The sequence below is a fragment of the Amphiura filiformis genome, chromosome 19 (assembly GCF_039555335.1).
Source record: "Amphiura filiformis chromosome 19, Afil_fr2py, whole genome shotgun sequence".
Taxonomy (NCBI): Eukaryota; Metazoa; Echinodermata; class Ophiuroidea; order Amphilepidida; family Amphiuridae; genus Amphiura; species Amphiura filiformis.
The window spans coordinates 25,890,683-25,912,370 of NC_092646.1; the positions used below are offsets into that span (position 1 = coordinate 25,890,683).

Below are 21,688 nucleotides of genomic sequence, written 5' to 3' on the forward strand. Positions count from 1 at the left end.
ATATGAAGCTCATACGACATTCCGTTTTTGAGTTATGACACAAAAACGAAATTTAGATGAAATATTTTGCATTCGGTAGAGACAATCAACGAAAAAAGTCTTGGAACGCTTGCGTGTAAATAACGGAAAACTGTCACCCCTCTCCCCGTGCAATGTTGAGAAATACCAAAGTCTTCAGCGGTTCCCAATGTGTTCCAACATTGATTGATGGGGAGAGGGAAGGGTAAATCATTGTTGTAGATGTCATGCTTGTTCCCAGGCAAAATATACGTCATTTTCATGATCATATGAAATTCTGCACGGAATTTCGACAGAGTGTACCAAGCGTTCCAAGGACTTTTTCGTAGATTGTCTCTGCCGAATGCAAAATATTTCATCTAAATTTCGTTTTTGTCTCATAACTCAAAAACGGAATGTCGTATGAACTTCTCATTGCACACGATTTGAGAGTGGATTATATGCTTTGGAATCATAACAAAATTGTTGATAAAGAAATTGGTATTTTTAGGAAGTGGTCACTGCAATCACCCCCTATGCTAAAATACACACATTTCGCAATTATAGCTCTAAACTGCTCTAAAATGTCGTTTTTGTCCCATAACTCAAAAACAGAATGTTGTATGATCTTCATATTTCACAGGATTTGGAAGTAGACCATGTACTTAGGAATCATAATACAATTGTTGATAAAGAAATTGGTTGGTTCAGGGAGTGGACACTGAAACACCCCATACCCTAACATACACGCATTTAATGAAATTTTTATGCTATATCTCAAAACCGAGAACTCGTATCACGGCTCTAAGCTGCATGATTCCGAGTTGTTTAATTTATTTTGAAATTAATATTTAAAGTTCGCCTTCATAGCACTTTTCAGATAGGTGAACGAGCGTTACAAAACAGAAAAATGAGTTTTAATTAAATACTAAAACCGCATGTACATTAAGATTGTAAGGAAGTCAATAATAAACTACGACTATCTTCAGTAGATAGCATTAACTTGTTTTTGACATGATGTAACAACTATCTTCAGCAGATTTGTGCTTCACATTTTTGTGTATGGGGTGTGTGTATAATGTGGGGGTGTGTGCGTGCGAGGTGTTGGGCGTGGGATGTATGTGGGGTAGCGCGGATGGGGTTTGTAGGACTATTATAAGATCACATTTAAATCGGAAAGTATTTCATTTGGGGGCTTTTGGGAAAGAAAGAAAGAAATAATTTAATTGATTAATCAAACATAGAGAAAGAAAGGAAGAAAGAAAGACAGAAAAAATAAATCAAAAATGTATACTTCATGTATTTATAATAAACAAATATTTTCACCGGGTTCACCGTCGCAAATAATAAATGAAACAGAAAAAGTAATACCGCCTGGGAATCGAACCCAGGACCTCATGTTTACAAGACCTATGCCTTAACCACTCGGCCACGTGAGCTTCGTGATTAAGCTGCTTGCAATTTGAACCTATAAGCGGTCACTTCAACCTTTTTCCACGTTCATGTTTTTATTTATTTCAAATGTCTTTCGTTCATTCATTCATTCATTCATTCATTCATTCATTCACCCATTCATTCATTCATTCATTCATTCACTCATTCATTCATTAATTCATTCATTTTTCTTTCCTTTCTTTCTTTCTTTCTTTCTTTCTTTTTCTTTCTTTCCTTTTTCTTTCTTTCTTTCTTTCTTTCTTTCTTTCTTTCTTTCTTTTTTTTAATACAAAGAAAAGAAAAAAAGCATTGAAAATAATGAATGCATAATTTAGCAATGATTCACGCAATTAAAACACGAATAGTCAAAGGGTGTAAAGTGTAAACCCATAATGGTAATCTGTAATGGTAAACTGCTGCATTGATTAGCGTGCATACTGAGCAGTTTGCCCTGCATTGATATTAATATAATACGTATAGATATTTATTTCAATTCAAAATGGTAAACTGTTAACAAATGTCATAAATGCGATCAATTTGTCATTACTTTTGTATTCAAACATTCTCAATTGGTATAGCCAAGGTAAACGAACGTCACGCTCCATGAGATGCGGCCTAAAAACCATAAAATGTCGATTTTGGACCATTTTGTCATTATGGTAAACTGATCCACTTTGCCATTTGCACTATGCAGCTTTACACTTTCCCCGATACCTGACTACTATAAAAGACCAAAACTGATTACTTCGATTGCGAAATGGCAGCGTGGCGCAACGGCTTAGTCCTTCGACTGGTAATCTTTTGACTATTGATTGATGCGAATGGTTCGAGTCCCCGTGGTGGTCGATTTTTTTCTTTAAGTGTATTCAATTGTTGTTTTCTTTTGTCTTTTTTTTTCTCATCGCAAAAGCGTATTTTATTATAAATAATATTCAGAAATGAGTTGTTTCAAATTGTTACATCACAATCTTTCTGATTCGTTCGGATAAGCCTATACTCAGCAAACGCAAGTTTTACAGAAAACATTTACATGTTGGGTTATATTATAAAGGGTACAGAACGTTTTAATAAAATTCAAAAACATTTTGGAAAATATGCTGCAAAACATTGTAATATTTTTTTAAACTATATTTGTAGTGTTTTTAAATTATGAGACAAAAACGAGATTTTAGTCATAATTACGAAATGTGTGTAATTTAGCATAGGAGGTGTTTTCAGTGACCATTCCCTAAATAATCCAACATCTTTATCAACAATTTTATTGTGATTCAAAGGGATATTATATACTCCCAAATCGTGTGCAATATGAAGCTCATACAACATTTTGTTTTTAAGTTATGGGACAAAATGACATTTTAGAGCAGTTTAGAGCCATAATTACAGAAACGTGTATTGTTTAGCACAGGGGATGGTTTCAGTGACCACTCCCTAAATAAACCAATTTCTTTATTAACAATTTTGTTATGATTTCAAAGCATATAATCCACTCTCAAATCGTGTGCAATATGAAGCTCATACGACATTCCGTTTTTGAGTTATGACACAAAAACGAAATTTAGATGAAATATTTTGCATTCGGTAGAGACAATCAACGAAAAAAGTCTTGGAACGCTTGCGTGTAAATAACGGAAAACTGTCACCCCTCTCCCCGTGCAATGTTGAGAAATACCAAAGTCTTCAGCGGTTCCCAATGTGTTCCAACATTGATTGATGGGGAGAGGGAAGGGTAAATCATTGTTGTAGATGTCATGCTTGTTCCCAGGCAAAATATACGTCATTTTCATGATCATATGAAATTCTGCACGGGATTGCGACAGAGTGTACCAAGCGTTCCAAGGACTTTTTTCGTAGATTGTCTCTGCCGAATGCAAAATATTTCATCTAAATTTCGTTTTTGTCTCATAACTCAAAAACGGAATGTCGTATGAACTTCTCATTGCACACGATTTGAGAGTGGATTATATGCTTTGGAATCATAACAAAATTGTTGATAAAGAAATTGGTATTTTTAGGAAGTGGTCACTGCAATCACCCCCTATGCTAAAATACACACATTTCGCAATTATAGCTCTAAACTGCTCTAAAATGTCGTTTTGTCCCATAACTCAAAAACAGAATGTTGTATGATCTTCATATTTCACAGGATTTGGAAGTAGACCATGTACTTAGGAATCATAATACAATTGTTGATAAAGAAATTGGTTGGTTCAGGGAGCGGACACTGAAACACCCCATACCCTAACATACACGCATTTAATGAAATTTTTATGCTATATCTCAAAACCGAGAACTCGTATCACGGCTCTAAGCTGCATGATTCCGAGTTGTTTAATTTATTTTGAAATTAATATTTAAAGTTCGCCTTCATAGCACTTTTCAGATAGGTGAACGAGCGTTACAAAACAGAAAAATGAGTTTTAATTAAATACTAAAACCGCATGTACATTAAGATTGTAAGGAAGTCAATAATAAACTACGACTATCTTCAGTAGATAGCATTAACTTGTTTTTGACATGATGTAACAACTATCTTCAGCAGATTTGTGCTTCACATTTTTGTGTATGGGGTGTGTGTATAATGTGGGGGTGTGTGCGTGCGAGGTGTTGGGCGTGGGATGTATGTGGGGTAGCGCGGATGGGGTTTGTAGGACTATTATAAGATCACATTTAAATCGGAAAGTATTTCATTTGGGGGCTTTTGGGAAAGAAAGAAAGAAATAATTTAATTGATTAATCAAACATAGAGAAAGAAAGGAAGAAAGAAAGACAGAAAAAATAAATCAAAAAATGTATACTTCATGTATTTATAATAAACAAATATTTTCACCGGGTTCACCGTCGCAAATAATAAATGAAACAGAAAAAGTAATACCGCCTGGGAATCGAACCCAGGACCTCATGTTTACAAGACCTATGCCTTAACCACTCGGCCACGTGAGCTTCGTGATTAAGCTGCTTGCAATTTGAACCTATAAGCGGTCACTTCAACCTTTTTCCACGTTCATGTTTTTATTTATTTCAAATGTCTTTCGTTCATTCATTCATTCATTCATTCATTCATTCATTCACCCATTCATTCATTCATTCATTCATTCACTCATTCATTCATTAATTCATTCATTTTTCTTTCCTTTCTTTCTTTCTTTCTTTCTTTCTTTTTCTTTCTTTCCTTTTTCTTTCTTTCTTTCTTTCTTTCTTTCTTTCTTTCTTTCTTTTAATACAAAGAAAGAAAAAAAAGCATTGAAAATAATGAATGCATAATTTAGCAATGATTCACGCAATTAAAACACGAATAGTCAAAGGGTGTAAAGTGTAAACCCATAATGGTAATCTGTAATGGTAAACTGCTGCATTGATTAGCGTGCATACTGAGCAGTTTGCCCTGCATTGATATTAATATAATACGTATAGATATTTATTTCAATTCAAAATGGTAAACTGTTAACAAATGTCATAAATGCGATCAATTTGTCATTACTTTTGTATTCAAACATTCTCAATTGGTATAGCCAAGGTAAACGAACGTCACGCTCCATGAGATGCGGCCTAAAACCATAAAATGTCGATTTTGGACCATTTTGTCATTATGGTAAACTGATCCACTTTGCCATTTGCACTATGCAGCTTTACACTTTCCCCGATACCTGACTACTATAAAAGACCAAAACTGATTACTTCGATTGCGAAATGGCAGCGTGGCGCAACGGCTTAGTCCTTCGACTGGTAATCTTTTGACTATTGATTGATGCGAATGGTTCGAGTCCCCGTGGTGGTCGATTTTTTTTCTTTAAGTGTATTCAATTGTTGTTTTCTTTTGTCTTTTTTTTTCTCATCGCAAAAGCGTATTTTATTATAAATAATATTCAGAAATGAGTTGTTTCAAATTGTTACATCACAATCTTTCTGATTCGTTCGGATAAGCCTATACTCAGCAAACGCAAGTTTTACAGAAAACATTTACATGTTGGGTTATATTATAAAGGGTACAGAACGTTTTAATAAAATTCAAAAACATTTTGGAAAATATGCTGCAAAACATTGTAATATTTTTTTAAACTATATTTGTAGTGTTTTTAAATTATGAGACAAAAACGAGATTTTAGTCATAATTACGAAATGTGTGTAATTTAGCATAGGAGGTGTTTTCAGTGACCATTCCTAAATAATCCAACATCTTTATCAACAATTTTATTGTGATTCAAAGGGATATTATATACTCCCAAATCGTGTGCAATATGAAGCTCATACAACATTTTGTTTTTAAGTTATGGGACAAAAATGACATTTTAGAGCAGTTTAGAGCCATAATTACGAAACGTGTATTGTTTAGCACAGGGGATGGTTTCAGTGACCACTCCCTAAATAAACCAATTTCTTTATTAACAATTTTGTTATGATTTCAAAGCATATAATCCACTCTCAAATCGTGTGCAATATGAAGCTCATACGACATTCCGTTTTTGAGTTATGACACAAAAACGAAATTTAGATGAAATATTTTGCATTCGGTAGAGACAATCAACGAAAAAGTCTTGGAACGCTTGCGTGTAAATAACGGAAAACTGTCACCCCTCCCCCGTGCAATGTTGAGAAATACCAAAGTCTTCAGCGGTTCCCAATGTGTTCCAACATTGATTGATGGGGAGAGGGAAGGGTAAATCATTGTTGTAGATGTCATGCTTGTTCCCAGGCAAAATATACGTCATTTTCATGATCATATGAAATTCTGCACGGAATTTCGACAGAGTGTACCAAGCGTTCCAAGGACTTTTTTCGTAGATTGTAGAAGCATGTGCAATGTGAAACATTTTAAACAACTTATTTCTTAACATTTGTGAATAATTTATCATTTTTTATATTTTATATTGTTTAATATCTGCATTATTTATGTAATAGTGATCTTGATGATGTGTTTTAATAAGTTAAATTTAATTTGTATATAAATCGTATGATGTATGGATCTTGGGTATGGATGATGCGTGTTGAGGGGATGAAAGGGTTTAACAATATGCTTGGTGAGTTGGGGTGTGCGTGTATGGAAGTGAGGGGTGAGTGGAGTGTACTAGTATGTTGTTTCATGGTGGGAATATGTGTGCTTGTATGAAGATGAACGTAGGTGCTACTTTTATAGTATTTTATATTAATATGAAATTTCTGTATTTGTGCAATAGTGGGCCTGCAAATTATCACGATGTGTTTTAATAATTTATTTCCTAATAATATTTTTGAATAATTTATCAGTTTGTATGTTTTTGTGCAATAGTGGTCTTGATGATGTGTTTTAATAATGTAAATATAACTTGTACATAAATCATATTATAACGTTTTATTGTGAAAGATGTATGGAGGATGTGTGTTGAGAGGGTGAGAGAGGAGTGCATGTGAGAGTGTGACTGTATGAGGAAGAATGCAGGGTTACTATTTTATTTATTATATATATTTTGTCTTTTAGTAAAAGATCGTATTAATTTTAGTTTTTAGTCTATGTACACTAATATATTATATTTTAAATTAACTTGTGTTTGTTAGTAATATTTTTAATATCCACACGGACATGTGGAAGAACAATACTGTATTGAACGTGTTTTTACCGTGTATAAATAAAGCTATTATTATTATTATTATTATTATATAACATTAAATAAACCCGATATTATAAAAAAAATAAACAAGTTGGTTTGTAGATTAATTGAGCCTCGTCGACGCACAGTGCTCCAGGAGGAGCACTATAACTTTGTTGCCATTAATAGTTAGGGCTTAGTGGTGTGTTGGTTTTAATCTTTGGAGTGAAGGAGGTGGTTTTAGCTCTAATTAATAATAAATAATAATAAATAATTAAAATAATAATTATTTACCCAGAGATGGAACCGAGACTGTGGGACAGTCTACATCCAATTGTAAAGAAAGAGATGTAACTTAATAATAGTTTTATTTATTAATGTACAATGATATGATTTTAAAAATGGGTGATTTTAAGCCCCTTATTTGCACATATTTAGACTCCAAGGACCCCCTTCGAATGGCCAATTGATCTGCATTTTGATGTGATGAGCAGCCCCACTTTCAAAAAGCTGAATCCACCCCTGCTCAAGACCCCCCCCCCCTCCCCCAGTTGCAGCCATAAGTGCCAATCCGGCTTAAAATGTAAGGGGGACAATCGGCCTAAATTATCAAAAAGTGGCTGAAAAGGAAAAAAGGGTAATTTTGCCGAAAGGTTGGGCCGGACATGCCCCCCCCCCCCAAGATTGACACCCATGGTTGCAGCATGTACATGTATGCTAAAATGTCACACGTGTGGTGCATACAATATGCCGGCTTTTGTCTAACACACGCGTCGCGTCACGTCACGTCACGTCACGTCGCGTCGCGTCACGTCACGTCACGTTGATATCTTCTTAAAAGTTACAAACAAGTCATACGGATTCAGTTCACGATTTCGTTTAGTTTTTCCCGGGGAGTTTCCGCATCGAACCCGTCATTATCCCAGGCCCACAGTGAAATGGTTATCGGCGTGGCGATTGCTGACGGCCGCACACCACCAAATAAGCCCCATCGAAATGCACGTAAAAGGGCAAACAGATTCGCGATTTTACCTTCCATGAATTTCCAGACACGATCATTTATTTAAAAATGACTTTTTCTGTGGCAAAATATCTACTTGTATTTGTATGAAAAAATATTCCTTATTAATTTTACTTGGCCTATACAAATGTAGGTCCTACCAGCTTTAAACCACGATGAGTAGGTCAAAGGTCAAATTAGGGTCATGGTCACACAACATTAATGGGGGTGGTCAGTGATTATTGTGACCAAGCCTGGTCAAAATCCGATGTAGTATACGGGTGCTAGACTCATTTTGAAATGTTGCCAGAAAGAAAAAAATGACCTTTGACCCCTTATTTGTGTACATCCTATATGAAGCATGAGTAGGGGATTCTTCTAAAATATTTTGGTGGAAATCGGCTTAATCGTCTAGAAGCCTTAGTATTTTTGTGTGAAAAAAATCACATTTTCAACTATATAATCAAGGTCAAAGGTCAAATTGGGGTACAAACCATAAATGGGAGTGGTCAGTGGTCATTCTGACCAAGTTTGGTTAAAATCCAACTTAGTATGTGGATGTTATAGCGATTTGAAATGTTGCCAGAAGAAAGAAATGCGGGTGAAAGAAAGCATTTGGCAACATTTGTTGCCAAATGCAAAAAGGGAGCAAAAGACAACCGAGACGAGAGCAAATATCCCCTACTGCGAATTATAGACTTGATCCACCAGTCCTTCAACTGCTTACGCACGGTCATCGGGTTGTGCTTGCAGGTGAGGACTGGTAACGATTGCGTTCGAAAAGTGTCGAGCGCACGCACTCATGAATAATTAATTAGTTGTGATCACGTGGGTGTAATAACTTTTTATGAATGAATTTACTACGAAATACGATGAATGGCAAACAAATAAACAAGATATTTTAAAAAATAACAAATAAATAAAGTGTTTACTATTTTAACCGTATTTTAAATAATATTATTTCTATTTTATTGATTAAAAAATAATGTTACTTTTAAATAACAAACCAAGCAAATCATGCATTTTTGAGTTGTCACTCATCTCAGTCTCATTTTTGAGTTGTCACTCATCTCAGTCCCCATGCTCTTCGACTTGTAAAATAATAAAAATATGCATTAAACTTTTTGACTCGAGATATAAGGGGCTGTGCAATAATTATGAGCCATGGGAGGAGGGTAAAATTGGGGGGGGGAGCAAGACATTTTGCCAAGCCAAAATGGGGGGGAAGCAATAGGGATCCCCAAAATTTGGCATGTTCAAGGGGGGGCAAAGATTTTTGGCGGGCCGAGAGGGGTGGGCAAGCAATTTTGGCGAGCCATTTGGAAATTTTACCCCCAGGGGACTCATAATTATTGCACAGCCCCTAAGGGGGGGGGGGTCGTAAAAAATTTAGCCCGCGATAGGGGGCATAAAAAATTCACTCCGGTCACCGACATGTGACATATATGTGACCCCCCCCTTCCGAAGAAAATGACATCCCCCTTAGATTATACCGTTTGTAAGTCATGTATAAATGTGCAGTTGGGAGTGGGCCTAGGACTACGGTACGGGATTGGTAGTCAGAATAGTGTTACGGTACTGTAGTCACAATGTTACGCAACTTACGTCACACAACTAACGTGACGTAACTAACGTTGCGTTGCATCGTTAATTTACGCAACATAACTTACGTTGCTTTGTGCAACTTACGTTGCGTAACTTACGTTGCATTAATTGCGTTGTTAAGTTACGCAACGTAACTTACGTTTAATGCAACGTAACTTACGTTGCGTTGTTAATGTATGCAACGTAACTTACGTTATGCAACGTAACTTACGTTGCGTAATTTACGTTGCATTGCGTTGTTAAGTTACCCAACGTAACTGACGTTGCGTTGCGCAATTTATGTTGCGTCACGCAACTTATGTTGCATCGCGCAACTTACGTTGCCTAATGTAAGTTACGTCACACAACTTACGTCACACAATGTTACGCAACTCACAGTGTTACGCAACTTACGTCACAATGTTACGCAACTTACGTCCTAATAACAGTAGGATAACAGTAGGCCCACGGCTGTCCCAGCTGTAGACTACAGCAAGTGTAACACACTTACACCATGCATACATAACGATACGATGTGTGTATAATAGGCCCAGTCTTAGACTAATGTGTGTATGCGTAGACTACGGCAAGTATAATGCCTGCCCCTGACAGTACGGTACGATGCATGAGGGCCCAGCCATAGACTACGGTAAGTGTAATGCCTTAATGGTGAAATGCGTGCAAGGCCCAGCCGTCTTGGAAAAGGTTAGGTAAATAGAATTACATGTACCATACAGAGTCATGGTACTACTACTACTGCTATGCCTAGCAGCCTAGCAGGACCAGTATTTTGTCCTACATTCATGCAAAACATATCATGACAGGCTAGGCCTATCATTCTTCTAGGCCTACTCACATTTGAATACTTTGTGGCTAAGCCTAAGCCTAAGCCATGAAGCCCGAGCCTAGGCATTCTAGGCCTAGTCATAATTCCGTTTGTGGATCGAGTCTTTGTCTTGTAAAATTGAGACTTGGAGATCCAACCCATGATTTGGCATGAAGACATGAACTTACCTTTTGTAACATGAAGAATACCATCCATTCGATTTCAAGTGCAGTGCAGCGTCTGATGTAGGAGACGTGCAGTTGCACAGCACAGTTCTCGGTGAGGCAAGTTACAATGTATTGACAGGTTGGCACTAAACTTTCACAGCGGGATTGACAGTCATGCAGTGACAAGCATACTCCGATTCAGACATGACAAACACTGGGACATCGTATTCATGGTAATTTAAATTTTGTAAACCAGCACCATCACGATCACACTGTTCATGCTTTTCCCCGGTGCTATTCATTGTAGGCCTATTCATGGTTTGATTTAATATGACATGAAGACCTGGGCGGGTTCAAGAACATATGACAACATTCTGCTCTTCGTGCAGCATATTTGTGTCTGAATCTGATGTACATTGATGTATGCCATACTCAGGATACTATCATGCCATGGTATGCAATCATCATGATCATTCATGCATTCATGATCATCACGACAATGAATTTTTTTGTCTGTCTTGAGACCGTGCATGACTGAGCTTTCTGTAGTACTTACATGCTTAGGTGCCTAGCCTGCACTGACCAATGAATAACATACAAATCACTCGGTGTGTGTACAATCCGTATAGTTGAATTTATCAGGCTGCTTGTTGACAGTGCACATCCAATTCATGAATTGCAAACTAGAAAATCATGCCGATCGCCGTTTGTTTGGCACAAAAATGCCTCCTATTTTGCTCTAAAAGAACCCATGACTTCAGATAAACGGTCTAAAAGATAACAAGCAACGTCACCTTCAACTTCTCCAGCCAAAGTTTCACCATTGACAATCAGGTTTGAAATTAAACATATTTTGTTGTTTTTTTTTTTTTCTTCACACAGACAAGCTGATGGCATCTCTCTGCTCTGATTTCACAAAAAATTCAATTTCATGAATAATCATGTAATCATCTCTTTTACAAGCCCTTACTGGCCGTACAACAAGTATTGCACAGGCGTCAACGATAATACTGCTGATGAGTTTGACTAGTTTCTATTGAGCTACTGCGCATGCACCCCGGAATTCCGTCGTGAAAACAATAAAATACAAAAGAAATTTCTCGACACTTTTTTGCATGTTTCGTTCTCAGGAGGGCGCACCACCAAATCACTCCACGATTTATGTACCAGTGAAATTCGGTTAAAATAGTCCACCGCTTATTTGAGCTTGTTGCGGCTTTATTTTCAAAACGTATAGTCAAAATTTGCCCATTTTCAGCTCATTTGCTTCCGACAAGTGTCTACATGACGGAGTTTTGGCGCGAATTTGGACAATGTCCGGTTTCAAAAATTGAGTGATTTTTAGGGTTAAATTTGCACGTTTTTTCTTTGCGGCCAAATAGCAAAAAAAGTAGATGGTCACCAATATATTCTGTTAAAAGAAAAATATTCTACACGTGATAAGCTTTAATTTGATACCAAACGTTTTATCCATATTACGTTTTTGCAGTGACAAAACGCCATCCAAACGTGCGTATTTCCATGTGTAATCCAATGGCGCAATCATTGGTGGTGCGCTCTCTTATAAGCGGCTTTTAAAGTGTGTTGCTATGTACGCGCATTTTTACAAAAAAACATAGAATAAGGGCAGAAGTCTTATTAAATCATTTTATTTCATTCGCAAATGCTTGAAATAACATTTGTGATTAGTTTTAGCAATAATGTTTTTTATTTATCCAAAAATACAGGTCTCTGACGTTAAGAAAAGCATCAAAAATCTACTTATATGAGCGCTTTTGCTATAGATTTATACCAAATCAGAATAACGTATAAAACTTGTATTTTTGCTTAAAATGCCAAAATCAGTAGGCCTAGTTTGAAGACAGAGAACGATAGGGGGGTAATTTGACTCAATTATGTAAAAAGGCCTATATTTAAGGTATTAAAAATATTTGTACACACATAAAGTACTTTTCACAATTAAAAAAATTAAAATTAAAGAGTATCTTTTTGCATAAAACATTCAATTTTATGTCCAACCTCTTCAAGCTTCACACTTCTGCATGTTGATAAACACGTTGAAATTTGGGTCTTTTGGTGATTCGGAACTGATATTTAGAGCACCATTTCTTCCGAACGGAAAGTCGTAGAGGGATGAAATCTTGGGAAATGACTAGAAACTGTCTCTAGTTTACTTAAAAATGTAAAAAATTGGATTTTGATCACTATTGACGTTTATAAGAGGGCGCACCACCAAATCACTCCACGATTTATGTACCAGTGAAATTCGGTTAAAATAGTCCACCGCTTATTTGAGCTTGTTGCGGCTTTATTTTCAAAACGTATAGTCAAAATTTGCCCATTTTCAGCTCATTTGCTTCCGACAAGTGTCTACATGACAAAATATGAGAAAAAGTCCCAATGTTTTATTTCAGAGATGGAGTTTTGGCGCGAATTTGGACAATGTCCGGTTTCAAAAATTGAGTGATTTTTAGGGTTAAATTTGCACGTTTTTTTTCTTTGCGGCCAAATAGCAAAAAAAGTAGATGGTCACCAATATATTCTGTTAAAAGAAAAATATTCTACACGTGATAAGCTTTAATTTGATACCAAACGTTTTATCCATATTACGTTTTTGCAGTGACAAAACGCCATCCAAACGTGCGTCTTTCCCTGTGTAGTCCAATGGCGCAATCATTGGTGGTGCGCTCTCTTATAAGCGGCTTTTAAAGTGTGTTGCTATGTACGCGCATTTTTAAAAAAAAACATAGAATAAGGGCAGAAGTCTTATTAAATCATTTTATTTCATTCGCAAATGCTTGAAATAACATTTGTGATTAGTTTTAGCAATAATGTTTTTTATTTATCCAAAAATACAGGTCTCTGACGTTAAGAAAAGCATCAAAAATCTACTTATATGAGCGCTTTTGCTATAGATTTATACCAAATCAGAATAACGTATAAAACTTGTATTTTTGCTTAAAATGCCAAAATCAGTAGGCCTAGTTTGAAGACAGAGAACGATAGGGGGGGTAATTTGACTCAATTATGTAAAAAGGCCTATATTTAAGGTATTAAAAATATTTGTACACACATAAAGTACTTTTCACAATTAAAAAAATTAAAATTAAAGAGTATCTTTTTGCATAAAACATTCAATTTTATGTCCAACCTCTTCAAGCTTCACACTTCTGCATGTTGATAAACACGTTGAAATTTGGGTCTTTTGGTGATTCGGAACTGATATTTAGAGCACCATTTCTTCCGAACGGAAAGTCGTAGAGGGATGAAATCTTGGGAAATGACTAGAAACTGTCTCTAGTTTACTTAAAATGTAAAAATTGGATTTTGATCACTATTGACGTTTATAAGAGGGCGCACCACCAAATCACTCCACGATTTATGTACCAGTGAAATTCGGTTAAAATAGTCCACCGCTTATTTGAGCTTGTTGCGGCTTTATTTTCAAAACGTATAGTCAAAATTTGCCCATTTTCAGCTCATTTGCTTCCGACAAGTGTCTACATGACAAAATATGAGAAAAAGTCCCAATGTTTTATTTCAGAGATGGAGTTTTGGCGCGAATTTGGACAATGTCCGGTTTCAAAAATTGAGTGATTTTTTAGGGTTAAATTTGCACGTTTTTTCTTTGCGGCCAAATAGCAAAAAAAAAAGTAGATGGTCACCAATATATTCTGTTAAAAGAAAAATATTCTACACGCGATGAGCTTCAATTTATTACCAAACGTTTTATCCCTATTACGTTTTTGCAGTGACAAAACGCCATCCAAACGTGCGTATTTCCTGTGTAATCCAATGGCGCAATCATTGGTGGTACGCTCTCTTATAAGCGGCTTTTAAAGTGTGTTGCTATGTACGCGCAAAAAAAAAAAAAAACATAGAATAAGGGCAGAAGTCTTATTAAATCATTTTATTTCATTCGCAAATGCTTGAAATAACATTTGTGATTAGTTTTAGCAATAATGTTTTTATTTATCCAAAATACAGGTCTCTGACGTTAAGAAAAGCATCAAAAATCTACTTATATGAGCGCTTTTGCTATAGATTTATACCAAATCAGAATAACGTATAAAACTTGTATTTTTGCTTAAAATGCCAAAATCAGTAGGCCTAGTTTGAAGACAGAGAACGATAGGGGGGTAATTTGACTCAATTATGTAAAAAGGCCTATATTTAAGGTATTAAAAATATTTGTACACACATAAAGTACTTTTCACAATTAAAAAAATTAAAATTAAAGAGTATCTTTTTGCATAAAACATTCAATTTTATGTCCAACCTCTTCAAGCTTCACACTTCTGCATGTTGATAAACACGTTGAAATTTGGGTCTTTTGGTGATTCGGAACTGATATTTAGAGCACCATTTCTTCCGAACGGAAAGTCGTAGAGGGATGAAATCTTGGGAAATGACTAGAAACTGTCTCTAGTTTACTTAAAATGTAAAAATTGGATTTTGATCACTATTGACGTTTATAAGAGGGCGCACCACCAAATCACTCCACGATTTATGTACCAGTGAAATTCGGTTAAAATAGTCCACCGCTTATTTGAGCTTGTTGCGGCTTTATTTTCAAAACGTATAGTCAAAATTTGCCCATTTTCAGCTCATTTGCTTCCGACAAGTGTCTACATGACAAAATATGAGAAAAAGTCCCAATGTTTTATTTCAGAGATGGAGTTTTGGCGCGAATTTGGACAATGTCCGGTTTCAAAAATTGAGTGATTTTTTAGGGTTAAATTTGCACGTTTTTTCTTTGCGGCCAAATAGCAAAAAAAGTAGATGGTCACCAATATATTCTGTTAAAAAAAAAAATATTCTACACGTGATAAGCTTTAATTTGATACCAAACGTTTTATCCATATTACGTTTTTGCAGTGACAAAACGCCATCCAAACGTGCGTATTTCCTGTGTAATCCAATGGCGCAATCATTGGTGGTGCGCTCTCTTATAAGCGGCTTTTAAAGTGTGTTGCTATGTACGCGCATTTTACAAAAAACATAGAATAAGGGCAGAAGTCTTATTAAATCATTTTATTTCATTCGCAAATGCTTGAAATAACATTTGTGATTAGTTTTAGCAATAATGTTTTTATTTATCCAAAATACAGGTCTCTGACGTTAAGAAAAGCATCAAAATCTACTTATATGAGCGCTTTTGCTATAGATTTATACCAAATCAGAATAACGTATAAAACTTGTATTTTTTCTTAAAATGCCAAAATCAGTAGGCCTAGTTTGAAGACAGAGAACGATAGGGGGGTAATTTGACTCAATTATGTAAAAGGCCTATATTTAAGGTATTAAAAATATTTGTACACACATAAAGTACTTTTCACAATTAAAAAAATTAAAATTAAAGAGTATCTTTTTGCATAAAACATTCAATTTTATGTCCAACCTCTTCAAGCTTCACACTTCTGCATGTTGATAAACACGTTGAAATTTGGGTCTTTTGGTGATTCGGAACTGATATTTAGAGCACCATTTCTTCCGAACGGAAAGTCGTAGAGGGATGAAATCTTGGGAAATGACTAGAAACTGTCTCTAGTTTACTTAAAAATGTAAAAAATTGGATTTTGATCACTATTGACGTTTATAAGAGGGCGCACCACCAAATCACTCCACGATTTATGTACCAGTGAAATTCGGTTAAAATAGTCCACCGCTTATTTGAGCTTGTTGCGGCTTTATTTTCAAAACGTATAGTCAAAATTTGCCCATTTTCAGCTCATTTGCTTCCGACAAGTGTCTACATGACAAAATATGAGAAAAAGTCCCAATGTTTTATTTCAGAGATGGAGTTTTGGCGCGAATTTGGACAATGTCCGGTTTCAAAAATTGAGTGATTTTTTAGGGTTAAATTTGCACGTTTTTTCTTTGCGGCCAAATAGCAAAAAAAGTAGATGGTCACCAATATATTCTGTTAAAAGAAAAATATTCTACACGTGATAAGCTTTAATTTGATACCAAACGTTTTATCCATATTACGTTTTTGCAGTGACAAAACGCCATCCAAACGTGCGTATTTCCCTGCGTAATCCAATGGCGCAATCATTGGTGGTGCGCTCTCTTATAAGCGGCTTTTAAAGTGTGTTGCTATGTACGCGCATTTTTACAAAAAAACATAGAATAAGGGCAGAAGTCTTATTAAATCATTTTATTTCATTCGCAAATGCTTGAAATAACATTTGTGATTAGTTTTAGCAATAATGTTTTTTTTTATCCAAAAATACAGGTCTCTGACGTTAAGAAAAGCATCAAAAATCTACTTATATGAGCGCTTTTGCTATAGATTTATACCAAATCAGAATAACGTATAAAACTTGTATTTTTGCTTAAAATGCCAAAATCAGTAGGCCTAGTTTGAAGACAGAGAACGATAGGGGGGTAATTTGACTCAATTATGTAAAAAGGCCTATATTTAAGGTATTAAAAATATTTGTACACACATAAAGTACTTTTCACAATTAAAAAATTAAAATTAAAGAGTATCTTTTGCATAAAACATTCAATTTTATGTCCAACCTCTTCAAGCTTCACACTTCTGCATGTTGATAAACACGTTGAAATTTGGGTCTTTTGGTGATTCGGAACTGATATTTAGAGCACCATTTCTTCCGAACGGAAAGTCGTAGAGGGATGAAATCTTGGGAAATGACTAGAAACTGTCTCTAGTTTACTTAAAATGTAAAAATTGGATTTTGATCACTATTGACGTTTATAAGAGGGCGCACCACCAAATCACTCCACGATTTATGTACCAGTGAAATTCGGTTAAAATAGTCCACCGCTTATTTGAGCTTGTTGCGGCTTTATTTTCAAAACGTATAGTCAAAATTTGCCCATTTTCAGCTCATTTGCTTCCGACAAGTGTCTACATGACAAAATATGAGAAAAAGTCCCAATGTTTTATTTCAGAGATGGAGTTTTGGCGCGAATTTGGACAATGTCCGGTTTCAAAAATTGAGTGATTTTTTAGGGTTAAATTTGCACGTTTTTTCTTTGCGGCCAAATAGCAAAAAAAGTAGATGGTCACCAATATATTCTGTTAAAAGAAAAATATTCTACACGTGATAAGCTTTAATTTGATACCAAACGTTTTATCCATATTACGTTTTTGCAGTGACAAAACGCCATCCAAACGTGCGTATTTCCCTGTGTAATCCAATGGCGCAATCATTGGTGGTGCGCTCTCTTATAAGCGGCTTTTAAAGTGTGTTGCTATGTACGCGCATTTTTACAAAAAACATAGAATAAGGGCAGAAGTCTTATTAAATCATTTTATTTCATTCGCAAATGCTTGAAATAACATTTGTGATTAGTTTTAGCAATAATGTTTTTTATTTATCCAAAAATACAGGTCTCTGACGTTAAGAAAAGCATCAAAAATCTACTTATATGAGCGCTTTTGCTATAGATTTATACCAAATCAGAATAACGTATAAAACTTGTATTTTTGCTTAAAATGCCAAAATCAGTAGGCCTAGTTTGAAGACAGAGAACGATAGGGGGGGTAATTTGACTCAATTATGTAAAAAGGCCTATATTTAAGGTATTAAAAATATTTGTACACACATAAAGTACTTTTCACAATTAAAAAAATTAAAATTAAAGAGTATCTTTTTGCATAAAACATTCAATTTTATGTCCAACCTCTTCAAGCTTCACACTTCTGCATGTTGATAAACACGTTGAAATTTGGGTCTTTTGGTGATTCGGAACTGATATTTAGAGCACCATTTCTTCCGAACGGAAAGTCGTAGAGGGATGAAATCTTGGGAAATGACTAGAAACTGTCTCTAGTTTACTTAAAATGTAAAAATTGGATTTTGATCACTATTGACGTTTATAAGAGGGCGCACCACCAAATCACTCCACGATTTATGTACCAGTGAAATTCGGTTAAAATAGTCCACCGCTTATTTGAGCTTGTTGCGGCTTTATTTTCAAAACGTATAGTCAAAATTTGCCCATTTTCAGCTCATTTGCTTCCGACAAGTGTCTACATGACAAAATATGAGAAAAAGTCCCAATGTTTTATTTCAGAGATGGAGTTTTGGCGCGAATTTGGACAATGTCCGGTTTCAAAAATTGAGTGATTTTTTAGGGTTAAATTTGCACGTTTTTTCTTTGCGGCCAAATAGCAAAAAAAGTAGATGGTCACCAATATATTCTGTTAAAAGAAAAATATTCTACACGTGATAAGCTTTAATTTGATACCAAACGTTTTATCCATATTACGTTTTTGCAGTGACAAAACGCCATCCAAACGTGCGTATTTCCTGTGTAATCCAATGGCGCAATCATTGGTGGTGCGCTCTCTTATAAGCGGCTTTTAAAGTGTGTTGCTATGTACGCGCATTTTACAAAAAACATAGAATAAGGGCAGAAGTCTTATTAAATCATTTTATTTCATTCGCAAATGCTTGAAATAACATTTGTGATTAGTTTTAGCAATAATGTTTTTTATTTATCCAAAAATACAGGTCTCTGACGTTAAGAAAAGCATCAAAAATCTACTTATATGAGCGCTTTTGCTATAGATTTATACCAAATCAGAATAACGTATAAAACTTGTATTTTTGCTTAAAATGCCAAAATCAGTAGGCCTAGTTTGAAGACAGAGAACGATAGGGGGGGTAATTTGACTCAATTATGTAAAAAGGCCTATATTTAAGGTATTAAAAATATTTGTACACACATAAAGTACTTTTCACAATTAAAAAAATTAAAATTAAAGAGTATCTTTTTGCATAAAACATTCAATTTTATGTCCAACCTCTTCAAGCTTCACACTTCTGCATGTTGATAAACACGTTGAAATTTGGGTCTTTTGGTGATTCGGAACTGATATTTAGAGCACCATTTCTTCCGAACGGAAAGTCGTAGAGGGATGAAATCTTGGGAAATGACTAGAAACTGTCTCTAGTTTACTTAAAAATGTAAAAAATTGGATTTTGATCACTATTGACGTTTATAAGAGGGCGCACCACCAAATCACTCCACGATTTATGTACCAGTGAAATTCGGTTAAAATAGTCCACCGCTTATTTGAGCTTGTTGCGGCTTTATTTTCAAAACGTATAGTCAAAATTTGCCCATTTTCAGCTCATTTGCTTCCGACAAGTGTCTACATGACAAAATATGAGAAAAAGTCCCAATGTTTTATTTCAGAGATGGAGTTTTGGCGCGAATTTGGACAATGTCCGGTTTCAAAAATTGAGTGATTTTTAGGGTTAAATTTGCACGTTTTTTCTTTGCGGCCAAAGCAAAAAAAGTAGATGGTCACCAATATATTCTGTTAAAAGAAAAATATTCTACACGTGATAAGCTTTAATTTGATACCAAACGTTTTATCCATATTACGTTTTTGCAGTGACAAAACGCCATCCAAACGTGCGTATTTCCCTGTGTAATCCAATGGCGCAATCATTGGTGGTGCGCTCTCTTATAAGCGGCTTTTAAAGTGTGTTGCTATGTACGCGCATTTTTACAAAAAAACATAGAATAAGGGCAGAAGTCTTATTAAATCATTTTATTTCATTCGCAAATGCTTGAAATAACATTTGTGATTAGTTTTAGCAATAATGTTTTTTATTTATCCAAAAATACAGGTCTCTGACGTTAAGAAAAGCATCAAAAATCTACTTATATGAGCGCTTTTGCTATAGATTTATACCAAATCAGAATAACGTATAAAACTTGTATTTTTGCTTAAAATGCCAAAATCAGTAGGCCTAGTTTGAAGACAGAGAACGATAGGGGGGGTAATTTGACTCAATTATGTAAAAAGGCCTATATTTAAGGTAATAAAATATTTGTACACACATAAAGTACTTTTCACAATTAAAAAATTAAAATTAAAGAGTATCTTTTTGCATAAAACATTCAATTTTATGTCCAACCTCTTCAAGCTTCACACTTCTGCATGTTGATAAACACGTTGAAATTTGGGTCTTTTGGTGATTCGGAACTGATATTTAGAGCACCATTTCTTCCGAACGGAAAGTCGTAGAGGGATGAAATCTTGGGAAATGACTAGAAACTGTCTCTAGTTTACTTAAAAATGTAAAAAATTGGATTTTGATCACTATTGACGTTTATAAGAGGGCGCACCACCAAATCACTCCACGATTTATGTACCAGTGAAATTCGGTTAAAATAGTCCACCGCTTATTTGAGCTTGTTGCGGCTTTATTTTCAAAACGTATAGTCAAAATTTGCCCATTTTCAGCTCATTTGCTTCCGACAAGTGTCTACATGACAAAATATGAGAAAAAGTCCCAATGTTTTATTTCAGAGATGGAGTTTTGGCGCGAATTTGGACAATGTCCGGTTTCAAAAATTGAGTGATTTTTTAGGGTTAAATTTGCACGTTTTTTCTTTGCGGCCAAATAGCAAAAAAAGTAGATGGTCACCAATATATTCTGTTAAAAGAAAAATATTCTACACGTGATAAGCTTTAATTTGATACCAAACGTTTTATCCATATTACGTTTTTGCAGTGACAAAACGCCATCCAAACGTGCGTATGGCCCTCTGTAATCCAAATGCGCAATCATTGGTGGTGCGCTCTCTTATAAGCGGCTTTTAAAGTGTGTTGCTATGTACGCGCATTTTTACAAAGAAACATAGAATAAGGGCAGAAGTCTTATTAAATCATTTTATTTCATTCGCAAATGCTTGAAATAACATTTGTGATTAGTTTTAGCAATAATGTTTTTATTTATCCAAAAATACAGGTCTCTGACGTTAAGAAAAGCATCAAAAATCTACTTATATGAGCGCTTTTGCTATAGATTTATACCAAATCAGAATAACGTATAAAACTTGTATTTTTGCTTAAAATGCCAAAATCAGTAGGCCTAGTTTGAAGACAGAGAACGATAAGGGGGGGTAATTTGACTCAATTATGTAAAAAGGCCTATATTTAAGGTATTAAAAATATTTGTACACACATAAAGTACTTTTCACAATTAAAAAAATTAAAATTAAAGAGTATCTTTTTGCATAAAACATTCAATTTTATGTCCAACCTCTTCAAGCTTCACACTTCTGCATGTTGATAAACACGTTGAAATTTGGGTCTTTTGGTGATTCGGAACTGATATTTAGA

At 35.1% G+C, this 21,688-nt stretch overlaps 1 protein-coding gene across 1 annotated transcript in view; it reads left to right on the forward strand.

Moving 5' to 3' along the window:
- The window catches only part of LOC140140467 (alpha-tectorin-like), an 82,007-nt gene that overhangs the window by 12,903 nt on the left and 47,416 nt on the right, over positions 1-21,688 (forward strand). The gene's annotated exons all lie outside the window — the stretch shown is intronic.